Genomic DNA, 13464 nt, shown 5'->3' on the forward strand with positions numbered 1-13464 from the left:
TGTGGCATAGCCTTCTAACCCCTGCCTGGATAACTGATTTTCTTTCTTTAATCATCTGATTTTTTTCCCCTTACTTTTGCTATTATCAGTAAATCAACTGAAAATATACACAATTATTTAACACCATTTTTCTGATGTCATAGCAGATATACTTTTTATTTAATTCTGACAACACTAGGCTATAGATTATCATTCCCATTTTCTTGATGGAAGAAAAACAAACAGAGGCTCAGAATGGTTTGTCAAATTCCCCAAGATCACAAACCAGTAAGTTAAAAAATCAGCCTACCAACACAACTTTTCTGGAATGAATTGTCTTCTTTTCAAGTGTGCCACTGAGATTTAAATGAACCATCCTATTTCTGTATTTAATCTCATTACATGGACAGGTTTATAGTGAAACAAGAATCGTTTATAAAACTGAGGTCTAAATCATTATAAAACACATACCTTCACAGTACACTGGAGTAATTAAATAAACCAGAATGTATCATCCAAAATTGATCACCCACAAAATGACCAAGCTTATCGAAAATAGATAGACCATATATTTAAAAAGACATTTGCTATAAAAGTCAGAATTGCAACTAAGGCTTTTTCCAGAAGCATTTTAGAGGCCCAGATGTCCAAAGCCACTGATCTCAGAAACCACCTGAGCAATGTATGTGGTCACCAGTGGACTCAGAACAGCAACCATTCTTGGAACCTAAGCAAAATGTCAGCAATGCTACTTCTATTGCTCAGCTCACTCTGTGCTGATGGGCTTATGATAGAGAAACTCCTATGGCTAAAGGTAAGGATATACCTGGCTAGGGTGGCTAGGGGTTTATCCTGAGACTTCGCATGTGTTGCCACAGAAGGCTATTGAAAGATTATTAATCATCTTCATTCTGCCTTGGTAACAACCTCAGTGAATATTCAGTATCTCTGACTCCATTTTTCCCTTGAAAGTGGAAAAGTAATATGAATGTCTTTCTCTGACTATTGGGTCTTACATGAATAATATGAATACAATATAAGTAAACCTACCAAGCAGATTCTAAAGCACTATACACATTTAAAGGATAAGTGATCAACATCTTTTAATATTTTTGTTTCTCATATGCTACCAGTAAAGTCAAACAAGCAATAGACAATATAAAATATACTTAATTCAACATTTGTTTGTCAACATATGGGAAAAATGCTTTATGATGTTGAAAATTTTTAATAAAATTAATTTTATTCAAAATCTTACTTAGACCAAAAATTGAAAAATCACATTTTAAAAGACAGCATTTGATTTCTGTTTTTGATATTTCTAATGTAAGCTTCTAAATTAGCAATTGCTGCTGCTGCTGCTGCTGAGTCGCTTCAGTCGTGTCCGACTCTGTGCGACCCCATAGACGGCAGCTACCAGGCTCCCCCGTCCCTGGGATTCTCCAGGCAAGAATACTGGAGTGGTTTGCCATTTCCTTCTCCAATGCATGAAAGTGAAAAGTGAAAGTGAAGTAGCTCAGTCGTGTCCAGCTCTTAGCGACCCCATGGACGGCAGCCCACCAGGCTCCTCCACCTATGGGATTTTCCAGGCAAGAGTACTGGAGTGGGGTGCCATTGCCTTCTCCGAAATTAGCAGTTAATTGACCTTAAAAAATTCAGTGAAATTTGAAATTCTGAAAATTCAAAAATGTATTGAGAATACATTTTGCTTCCAGAAACATCTCGTATTGCTCTAGATTTTTTGATGACTATTGTAAATTTGACTTGCTTTACTGTTCCTGTCCCAAGTTGACTTTTTGCAGGTTAATCAGTATTGAAATGATCACTGTCAGCTCAAAAAATTTTCTGAAATGGCTGATGGTCCTCCCTGATTTAAATAGAGCCAGAAAATTGATTTTCCTTTCCTCCTCTTTTTTAAAAATTTTTTGATGACTCATCAGGATATAGAAATATATTGGAAGGAACCAGGTCCGTGTATTGCCCTCTAATCATGTATGTCCCCTTTTTGTAAATATGCCTCCTTCTTTCTTTATGGAGGTTATTTAAGATCTCCAGTTTGAACAGATCTAGAAAATAAATAATTTTAAACAATGTAAGAGCAAAATAAAACTCTCTCTCTCTCTCTCTCTCTATATATATATATATATATAGAGAGAGAGAGAGAGAGAGATAACAAATATATATTTGTTAAGTGGGAATTATAGAATATTCACCTGAATGGAAAGTTGAAAGTTCAAAAATCCAGTAGAAAATATAACTTTTAAATAAGAAACTTGGTTTAAGATTTTAAGAAGCTACATAGATGTCTTCCAAATCCATGTGACAATTGAAAAGAACATACCAAAAAAATCAACCTTAGAGAAACTGAAAACAACCTCATTCTGATTTGTTTCCTAGAGCATTTAACTGGAATAATAATTCCTTAGGAAAAATGCATCTTCCTGGCCATAAATAAGGTGCTTATAATTGAAACTTCAGAGTCACAGGTGTTAAGCTTGTGATATTCTTTGGCAATAATAGTGCAATCATCTGATTTTTTAAAAATTTTTATTTATTCGTTTGGCTGTGTCAGGTCTTGCAGGATCTTTCACTGTGATGCACGGGTTCTCTAGTTGCGGCCGAGGAATTCAGTAGTGGCAGAGCACAGGCTTAGTTGCCCCACAGCATGTGGCATCTAGTTCCCTAACCATACTTTGCATTGCAAAGCATATTCTTAACCACTGGACCACAAAGGAAGCCCCTCACTTGAATTTTTACAACCTGAGAGTTTACTGAGCTACTTTTCTACAGCTATCAACCTTCTACTTTCCTCTTCTCCATCTCTGTCGTCAGTTATATTTCTACCTCCAGGCTCTCCTAGAGATAGACATATATATTATAATTCAATCACAGTATAATACTCTAATATCTGGAAAATTTTCTTAGCTGAAAATTTTTACAAACATCTACATTTTTTATATGAAAGCAACATTAACTATTTTAATGAGCCATGAATGACTAATGAATTAGAATATCCATGTCAAATTATTTGATATTGAGGACATGCAGCCAAGTTTGGTAAGTTAGTACATATAAATGAAATTCAATGAAAGCAAAAATTCCACACTTGAAATTATCTCATGTGCTGGCAATCAGAAGATTAAATGATTATTTAATGACTGAAGTACTATTTCATGCTATGATTATACCGTATAACTGTCAAATAAAACCATACTACATAATACCTGATTACTTAAATATCTATGCAGTATGTACAATAAAGCACTGTTCAGAGAGCATAGTGATTTCAAGGATTTTGTGATAACCTGGTAAACTGATCCCAGGTTTCTAACTTTGCCTCTCCCTTCAGTCACCATTAAAATGGCATCAAGAGTCCTGAAAGCATCTTCAAAGGGCAAGAATAAATAAATAGGAAAAAATGAGCCCGTAAAAAAGTTGTAGCAAAAATACAGGCTATGACACTCAAAATGCTAGCAGTAATATACTTCAAAATTAACTATATGTGTGCATGTGCTTAGTGGCTTCAGTCGTGTCTGAATCTATGCGACCTGTAGCCTGCCAGGCTCCTATGTCCATGGGATTCTCGAGGCAGGAAAACTTGAGAGGGTTGCCATGCCCTCCTCCAGGGGATCTTCCCCACCCAGGGATCAAACCCCATGTCCTGTGGCTTCTGCACTGAAGGTGGATTCTTTACAGCTGAGCCACCAGGGAAGCCTAATAAAATTAGCTATTTACTACAGAAAACTGAAATCAGCTTAATCATTTTACATAGAAGTAACTTGTGATTTTGAAATGTAAATTTTTGCTCTTTTATAACAAGTTGGGCAATTTCTTTAAATTTATCCATCCCAAATCATTAAAATGAAAGAAAAAATAAAGATTTATCTATAGGTTGATGGTACTCTACACTTACATAGGTTACAAGCTTTTCTGGTAGCTCAGCTGGTAAAGAATCCACCTGCAATGCAGGAGACCCCAGTTCAATTCCTGGTTCGGGAAGTTACCTTGGAGAAGGGATAGATACCCACTACAGCATTCTTGGACTTCCCTGGTGGCTCAGACGATAAAGAATTCACCTGCACTGCAGGAGACATGAGTTCATTCCCTCCGTTGGGAAGATGTCCTGCAGTAGGCATGGCAACCCACTCCAGTATTCTTGCTTGGAATACTGGCAGGAGCCTGGCAGGATACAGTCCATGGGGTCGCAAAGAATCAGACATGCCTGATCAACTAACCACAGCACAGCAGCATGTAGGTTAAATGAAAAAATGTGAAAGTGTTAGTCATTTGGCTTCCCTGGTAGCTCAACTGGTAAATAATCCACCTGCAAGGCAGGAGACCCCAGTTTGATTCCTGGTTCAGGAAAGTTCCCTGGATAAGGGATAAGCTACCCACCCCAGTGTTCATGGACTTCCCTGATGGCTTAGCTGGTAAAGAATCCACCTGCAGTGTGGGAGACCTGGGTTCAATCCCTGGGTTGGGAAGAATACTGGGAGAAGGGAATGGCTACCCACTTCAGTATTCACAGTTCAGTTCAGTCGTTCAGTCATGTCCAACTCTTTATGGCCCCATAGACTGCAGCACGCCAGGCTTTCCTGTCCATCAACAACTCCTGGACTTAGCTCAAACTCATGTCCATTGAGTCGGTGATGCCATCAAATCACTGCATCATCTGTCATCCCTTTTTTTCCTGCCTTCAATCTTTCCCTACTTTCAATCTTTCCCAGCATCAGGGTCTTTGCTAAGGAGTCAGTTCCCTTTCATCAGGTGACCAAAGTTTTGGAGCTTCAGCTTCAGCATCAGCCTTTCCAATATTCATTGGAAATATTCAGGACTGATTTCTTTTTTTTTTTTTTTTATTTTATTTTTAAACTTTACATAATTGTATTAGTTTTGCCAAATATCAAAATGAATCTGCCACAGGCATACATGTGTTCCCCATCCTGAACCCTCCTCCCTCCTCCCTCCCCACACCATCCCTCTGGGTCGTCCCAGTGCACCAGCCCCAAGCATCCAGTATCGCGCATCGAACCTGGACTGGCAACTCGTTTCTTACATGATATTCTACATGTTTCAATGTCACTCTCCCAAATCTTCCCACCCTCTCCCTCTCCCACAGAGTCCATAAGACTGTTCTATACATCAGTGTCTCTTTTGCTGTCTCGTACACCGGGTTATTGTTACCATCTTTCTAAATTCCATATATATGCGTTAGTATACTGTATTTCTGTTTTTCCTTCTGGCTTACTTCACTCTGTATAATTTCTTTTATGATTAACTGGTTTGATCTCCTTGTTGTCCAAGGGACTCTCAAGAGTCTTCTCCAACACCATAGTTCAAAAGCATCAATTCTTTGGCACTCAGCTTTCTTTATAGTCCAACTGTCACATCCATACATGACTACTGGAAAAACCATAGCTTTGAACAGATGAACCTCTGTTGGCAAAACAATGTCTCCTTTTTAATATGTTATCTAGGTTTGTCATAGCTTTTCTTCCAAGGAGGAAGTGTCTTTTAATTTCATGGCTGCAGTCACCATCTGCAGTGATTTTGGAGCCCGAGAAAATAAAGTCTCTCACTGATTTCATTGTTTCCCCTTGTATTTGCCATAGAGTTATGGGACTGGATGCCATGATCTTCACTTTTTGAAAGTTGAGGCTTTTTTTAGAAAAGAAATTTTATTTTATGCTTTGAAGTTAGTATTTAAAATAATACCTGTTAATCAGCTAAGACCACTGCCAGGTTTTTCACTCTCCTCTTTCACTTTCATCAAGAGGCTCCTTAGTTCTTCTTTACTTTCTGCCATAAAGGTGGTGTCATTTCTACATCTGAAGTTATTGATATTTCTCCAGGCAATCTTGATTCAATCTTGTGCTTCATCTAGCCTGGCATTTTGCATGATGTGCTCTACATATAAGTTAAATAAGCAAGGTGGCAATATACAACCTTGTCATACTCCTTTCCCAATTTTGAACCAGTCCATTGTTTCATGTTTGGTTCTGTTGCTTCTTGATCTGCATACAGATTTCTCCGGAGGCAAGTAATGTGGTCTGGTATTCCCATCTCCTTAAGAATTTTCCACGTTTTCTTGTGATCCACACAGTCAAATCCACACAGCTGATCTACACAGCTTTGGTGTAGTCAATGAAGCAGAAGTAGGTGTTTTTCTGAAACTCTCTTGTTTTTTTGATGATCCAGCAGATGTTGGCAATTTGATCTTTGATTCCTCTGCCTTTTCTAAATCCAACTTGAACAGCTGGAAGTTCTCAGTTCACATACTGTTGAAGCTTAGCTTGGACAATGCCACGAACCTCTGTCCATAGTTCCTCAGGCACTCTATCAGATCTAATCCCTTGAATCTATTGTCACCACCACTGTGTAATCAAAAGGGATTTGATTTAGTTCATACCTGAATGGTCTAGTGGTTTTCCCCACTTTCTTCAACTTAAGTCTGGATTTTGTGATAAGAATTTCATGATCTGAGCCACAGTCAGCTCCTGGTCTTGTTTTTGCTGACTACATAGAGTTTCTCCTCTTTGACTGCAAAAAATATAATCAATCTGATTTTTACATTGACCATCTGGTGATGTCCATGTGTAACATCATCTCTTGTGTTGTTGAAAGAGGGTGTTTGCTATGAGCAGTGTGTTCTCTTGGCAAAACTCTGTTAGCCTTTGCCTGCTTCATTCTGTACTGCAAGGACAAATTTGCCTGTTACTCCAGGTATCTCCTAACTTCCTACTTTTGCATTACAGTCACCTATGATGAAAAAGACATTTATTTTGGTCCTAGAATTAATTATAGAAGGTCTTTTATGTCATCATAGAACCTTTCAACTTCAGCTTCTTCACCATTAGTGGTTGGGGCATAGACTTGGATTACTGTGATATTGAATGGTTTGCCTTGGAAATGAACAGAGATCATTCTGTCACTTTTGAGACTGCATTCAAGTATTGCATTTCAGACTTTGTTGAATATGAGGGCTACTGCATTTCTTCTAAGGGATTCTTGCCCACAGTTGGAGATATACTGGTCATCTGATTTAAGTTCATCCATTCCAGTCCATTTTAATGTTCACTCTTGCCATCTCCTGTCTGACGACTTCCAATTTACACTGATTCATGGACCTACATTACAGGTTCTTATGCAATATTGTTCTTTATAACATCGGACATTATTTCCATCACCAGTCATATCCACAACTCGGTGTTAATTTTGCTTTGGCTCTGTCTCTTCATTATTTTTAGAGCTATTTCTCCACTCTTCACCAGTAGCATATTGGAGCTTAACCAGGTAAATATAAGAAATAATATTATTGCAGGGAAAAACAAACTAAACCTACAGTTCCTATGCAATATTGCTCTTTACAGCATCAAACTTTGCTTCTATCACCAGTCACATCCACAGCTGGGTGTTGTTTTTGCTTTGGCTCGATCCCTTCATTCTTTCTGGAGTTATTTCTCCACTGATCTCCAGTAGCATATTGGGCATCTACTGACCTGGAGAGTTCCCCTTTCAGTATCCTATCTTTTTGCCTCAATGGGGTTCTCAAGGCAAGAATACTGAAGTGGTTTGCCATTCCCTTCTCCAGTGGACTACATTCTGTCAGACCTCTCCACCATGACCTGCCCATCTTGTGTAGCCCCACACGGCATGGCTTAGTTTCATTGAGTTAGACAAGGCTGTGATCCATGTGATCAGATTGGCTAGTTGTTGGTGATTGTAGTTTCAGTCTGTCTGCCCTCTGATACCCTCTCTCAGTGCCTACCGTCTTACAAGGGTTTCACTTACCTTGGATGTGGGGTCTCTCTTCATGGCTGCTCCAGCAAAGCGCAGCCACTGCTCCTTACCTCGGACATGGGGTAACTCCTCTTGACTACCTCCCTGACCTCAGGCGTGGGATAGCTCCTCCTGGTCACCGCCCCTGTTCTCGGGTGCAGGGTAGCTCCTCTTGGCTGCTGCCCCTGACCACCAGCCCCAGGTAGCTTCTCTCAGCCATGGTTTTGCGCAGTGGCAGCCAAGCACGTTCTTGAATGTTAAGTCCATGAATCAAACAAATTGGAAGTGGTCAAACAGGAGATGACAAGAGTGAACATCAACATTCTAGGAATCTAGGAACTAAGATGGACTGGAATTTAACTCATATAACCATTATATCTACTACTGTGGGCAGGAATCCCTTAGAAGAAATGGAGAAGCCATCATAGTCAAGTAAAGAGTCCGAAATGCAGTACTTGAATGCAATCTCAAAAATGACAGAATGATCTCTGTTCATTTCCAAGGCAAATCATTCAATATCATGGTAATCCAAGTCTATGCCCTGACCAGTAACGCTGAAGAAGCTGAAGTTGAACAGTTCTATGAAGACCTACAAGATCTTCTAGAACTAAACCCCCAAAACATGTCCTTTTCATTATATGGGACTGGACTTCAAAAGTAGGAAGTCAAGAAACACCTGCATTAACAGGCAAATTTGGCCTTGGAGTACAGAATGAAGCAGGGCAAAGGCTAATGGAATTCTGCCAAGAGAGTGCACGGGTCATAAAAACACCCTCTTCCAACAACACAAGAGAAGACTCAACAATGGACATCACCAGATGGTCGACACCGAAATCAGACTGATTATATTCTCTGCAGCCAAAGATGGAGCATCTTTACACAGGCATCAAAAACAGGACCGGGAGCTGACTGTGGCTCAGATCATGAACTCCTTATTGCCAAATTCAGACTGAAATTGAAAGTAGGGAAAACCAATAGACCATTCAGGTATGACCTAAATCAAATCCCTTATGACTATACCATGGAAGTAAGAAATAGATTTAAGGGACTAGATCTGATAGACAGAGTGCCTCATGAACTATGGATGAAGGTTCATGACATTGTACAGAAGACAGGAATCAAGACCATCCCCAGTGAAAAGAAATGCAAGAAAGCAAAATTCTGTCTGAGGAGGCATTACAAATACCTGTGGAAAAAAGGGAAGCAAAAAGCAAAGGAGAAAATGAAAGATATACCCATTTGAATGCAGACTTGCAAAGAATAGAAAGGAGAAATAGGATGGCCTTCCTCAGCAATCAATTCAAGGAAGTGGAGGAAAACAATAGAATGGGAAAGACTAGGGATCTCTTCAAGAAAACTAGAGATACAAAGGGGACCTTTCATGCAAAGATGGGCTCAATGGAGAACAGAAATGGTAGGGACCTAACAGGAGCAGAAGATATTAAGAAGAGGTGGGAAGAATACACAGAAGAACTGTACAAAAAAGATCTTCATGACCCAGATAAACACGATGGTGTGATCACTCACCTAAAGCCAGACATCCTGGAATGTGAAGTCAAGTGGGCCTTAGGAAGCATCACTATGTACAAAGCTAGTGGAGGTGATGGAATTCCAGTTAAGCTATTTCAAATCCTGAAAGACGATGCTGTGAAAGTGCTGCAACTCAATTTGCCAGCAAATTTGGAACACTCAGCAGTGGCCACAGGACTGGAAAAGGTCAGTTTTCATTCCAGTCCAAAGAAAGGCAGTGCCAAGGAATGCTCGAACTACCACACAGTTGCACTCATCTCACACGCTAGTAAAGTAATGCTCAAAATTCTCCAAGCCAGGCTTCAGCAATATGTGAACTGTGGACTTCCAGATGTTCAAGCTGGTTTTAGAAAAGGCAGAGGAACCAGAGATCAAATTGCCAACATCCGCTATATCATCAAAAAAGCAAAAGAGTTCCAAAAAAAACATCTATTTATGCTTTATTGACTACGCCAAATCTTTGACTGTGTGGATCACAGTAAACTGCAAAAAAATTTGAAAAAGATGGGCATACCAGACCACCTGACCTGCCTCTTGAGAAACCTGTATGCAGGTCAGGAAGCAACAGTTAGAACTGGACATGGAACAACAGACTGGTTCCAAATAGGAAAAGGAGTACATCAAGGCTGTATATTGTCACTCTGCTTATTTAACCTCTATGCAGAGTACATAATGAGAAACACTGGGCTGGAGGAAGCACAAGCTGGAATCAAGATTGCTAGGAGAAATATCAATAACCTCAGATATGCAGAAGACACCACCTTTATGGCAGAAAGTAAAGAAGAAATAAAGAGCCTCTTGATGAAAGTGAAAGAGGAGAGTGAAAAAAATTGGCTTAAAGCTCACCATTCAGAAAACGAAGATCATGGCATCCAGTCCCATCACTTCATGGGAAATAGATGGGGAAACAGTGGAAACAGTGGCTGACTTTATTTTTTGGGCCTCCAAAATCACTGCAGATGGTGACTTCAGCCATGAAATTAAAAGACAATTACTCCTTAGAAGGAAAGTTATGACTAACTTAGATAGCGTATTCAAAAGCAGAGACATTATTTTGTCAACAAAAGTCCGTCTAGTCAAGGCTATGGTTTTTCCAGTGGTCATGTATGGATGTGAGAGTTGGGCTGTAAAGAGAGCTGAGCATCGAAGAATTGATGCTTTTGAACTGTGGTGTTGGAGAAGACTCTTGAGAGTCCCTTGGACTGCAAAGAGATTCAACCAGTCCATCCTAAAGGAGATCAGTCCTGGATGTTAATTGGAAGGACTTATGTTGAAGCTGAAGTTCCAATACTTTGGCCACCTGATGCGAAGAGCTGACTCATCTGAAAAGACCCAGATGCTGGGAAAGATTGAGGACAGGAGGAGAAGGGATGACAGAGGATGAGAGATTTCGATGGCATCACCGACTCAGTGGTCATGGGTTTTGGTGGACCCTGGGAATTGGTGGTGGACAGGGAGGCCTGGCGTGTTGCAGTTCATGGAGTCGCAAAGAGTCAGACATGACTGAGCGACTGAACTGAACTGAACTGAAACCTACAGTTTGGTGAATGCATATATGCTTTCAGAAGATTAGATCAGTAGTGAAAAGATGTAATATTGTGCGTATGTGTGTGACCCCATGGACTCTATCCCACCAGACTCTTCAGACTGTGGGATTTTCCAGATAAGAATAAAGGGTTGGATTGCCATTTCCTACTCCAGAGGACCTTCCCTACCCAGGGATCCAACCCACAGCTCCTGCATCTTCTAAATTGGCAGTAGCATATAGTATTTCGGCCTGGAAGTCCATGGAGTCTCAAAGTGTTGGACACGACTGAGAGTCTTCACTTTCACTAGTGGCTTAGTCATGTTTGACTCTTTGGGACCCTGTGCTTGTAGCCTATCATCCTCCTCTGTCCATGAGATTTTCCTGGCAAGAATGCTGGTTGTCATTCCCTATTCCCTTCTGCAGGTGTTCTTCCCAATCCTTTACCATCTGAGCCACCAAGGAAGCCCATGTATGTTAGATGCTTAGCATTTAAAAGATTCAGGTAAATTAACATAAAAGGCTATTATAAAATAAAAATCATAAATGTTGTAAATGTGTCTAAATAAACCACCAATTATGAGTTTGTAATGGGAATTTTTTAAAAAAAGCCCTCAAATTTTATAGCAAAAAATATGCTATTAAAATCTAATTTCTAATATAGTTGGATATTTCTCTCAACATAAATTGAAAAAGTCCTTAATGAAGAGACTATAATATAAAGATAGGAGTTAATCAGATAAATATAAGAAATAAAATTATTGGAAGGAAAAATATAAAACTAAACCTACTGCTTGGGAAATGGATATATGCTTTCAGAAGATTGGATCAATATTTTAAAAAATGTAATATGTGTGTGTGCACACACATGTGCTCAGTCCTGTCAGATTTTTTGTGACCCCCATCCACTATCCACCAGACTCTTCTGTCTGTGGGATTTTCCAGGCAAGAATACTGGTGTAGATTGTCATTTCCTACTCCAGGGGCTCTTCCTCACCCGGGGATCCAATTTGACTCTCTTGCATCTTCTACATTGACAAGTGGATTCTTTACCACTGAGCCAACTGGGAAGCCTCCAAAAGATGTAAACTCTATCTCAGTGTCATTTTTAAGTTAATTTATAATCAAACAATATATTAATGTAATATTTTATTATAAGTATGACAAAGAATCAAAATATGTTTGGAAGAACAAGTGATTATAAACAAACAAATGAAATTTGTAAATAAAACTACTTAATGGGAACTTCCAATAACAATAATATTAAAATAAGTAGTAGAAAAATAAGATATCCAGAAGCATAGTGAGGTATTTGTGAAAATGGCATTTGTGATAAAATTCTCATTTTAAATAATAAAAGGGGTGGTTCATACAGGCTAGATCATTTGATTTTCTATTTAAAAAAGGAGATTCAATAATTAAGTTTATATCTTAAAGCAAAAGCAAAGAAGAAACGAAATTCTAGTTGCTTAGGGAGTTAACACTATCAACAAAGAATAATACAATGACTAGCCAGGGAGATCTCTAGTGTTAAAAGATTATTCCCCAGGATAGGGCAGTCCAATAAAAAGATAATTTGAGCCATACATGCAAGCGTATATGTAATTTACATTTTTTCAGTAATCATATTTTTTAAAAGTAGAAGAAAAAGAGAAGTAGGGTTTAACATTTTAGTTAAGCCAGTATATCTAAAACATAATTTCAAAAGTAATTAGAAACAGTATTAATAAGTGGGTATTTTATATTGCTTTCTGGGACCAAGTCTTGGAAATCTGGTTAATATTGTACATTCACACCCCTCTCAGTCTGGGCCAGTCGCATTTCTAGGGCTTAAAAGTCCCACGTTGCCACTGTTTTAACAGTGCAGCCCCCCGGCGTGTCCCTTTCCCACTTCTTGTTTTACCCGAGCAGCTTCACTTCCAAAGTGACGTGTTCTAGAGAAGACACTATCCTGCCATCTTGATTTAACTTCGTTATCTGCACTTTCAAAGGTTTTCTTTATATATTTTCAAGGTCCCTCCTCATGTTCTTCCACTGTGGGCAAATGAAACTAATAGTTTAGCAAAATTCCAATTGTTCCCTCTCCATCATCATCCTCTCCACACTTCATCCATTATCCCAAGGTTGACAGCAGCCTCTGCTTTTCAATTTTTTGCTTAATTTGGGAGCTCAGACAATATCTCTTGCTTCCTTACTTGCTAGTTCTGCTTAAAAGAATGGTTAAATTGTTGTTTATTTAATTTGTCAGTTTTAAGTGTTTGTTCCGGAGTTTCCCACCCCGCCCCCCGCCCTTTTAAATTGCTGTGTGTGCTGTATTGATGGAAGCCTACGATTCATTTTCTCCCACTATTCTCCTCTATACCATTACAAACTTATATCTAGACACCAGAGTGAACTCTTCCATTATAAAACTTTTACCTTGAAAATGTGGTGCATATCTCTGCAGAATAGGGACCTAACTAACCATTTATCTGGCATATGATTCCTTTCTTAAGCGCGTCCTTGTCTATTTCTTTCTCTATCTCTTCAGATGTGTTTGTTTCACATGAAGCTATAATGTACCTATATAAACGTGTATTCGGTGCAAAAACGGCATGCTTTTTCATGCCTACAGACTTTTTCTTCTCCATTCAGCCTGTGACATTCTTTCA

This window comes from Bos javanicus, chromosome 16 (genome assembly GCF_032452875.1).
Source record: "Bos javanicus breed banteng chromosome 16, ARS-OSU_banteng_1.0, whole genome shotgun sequence".
Classification (NCBI taxonomy): Eukaryota; Metazoa; Chordata; class Mammalia; order Artiodactyla; family Bovidae; genus Bos; species Bos javanicus.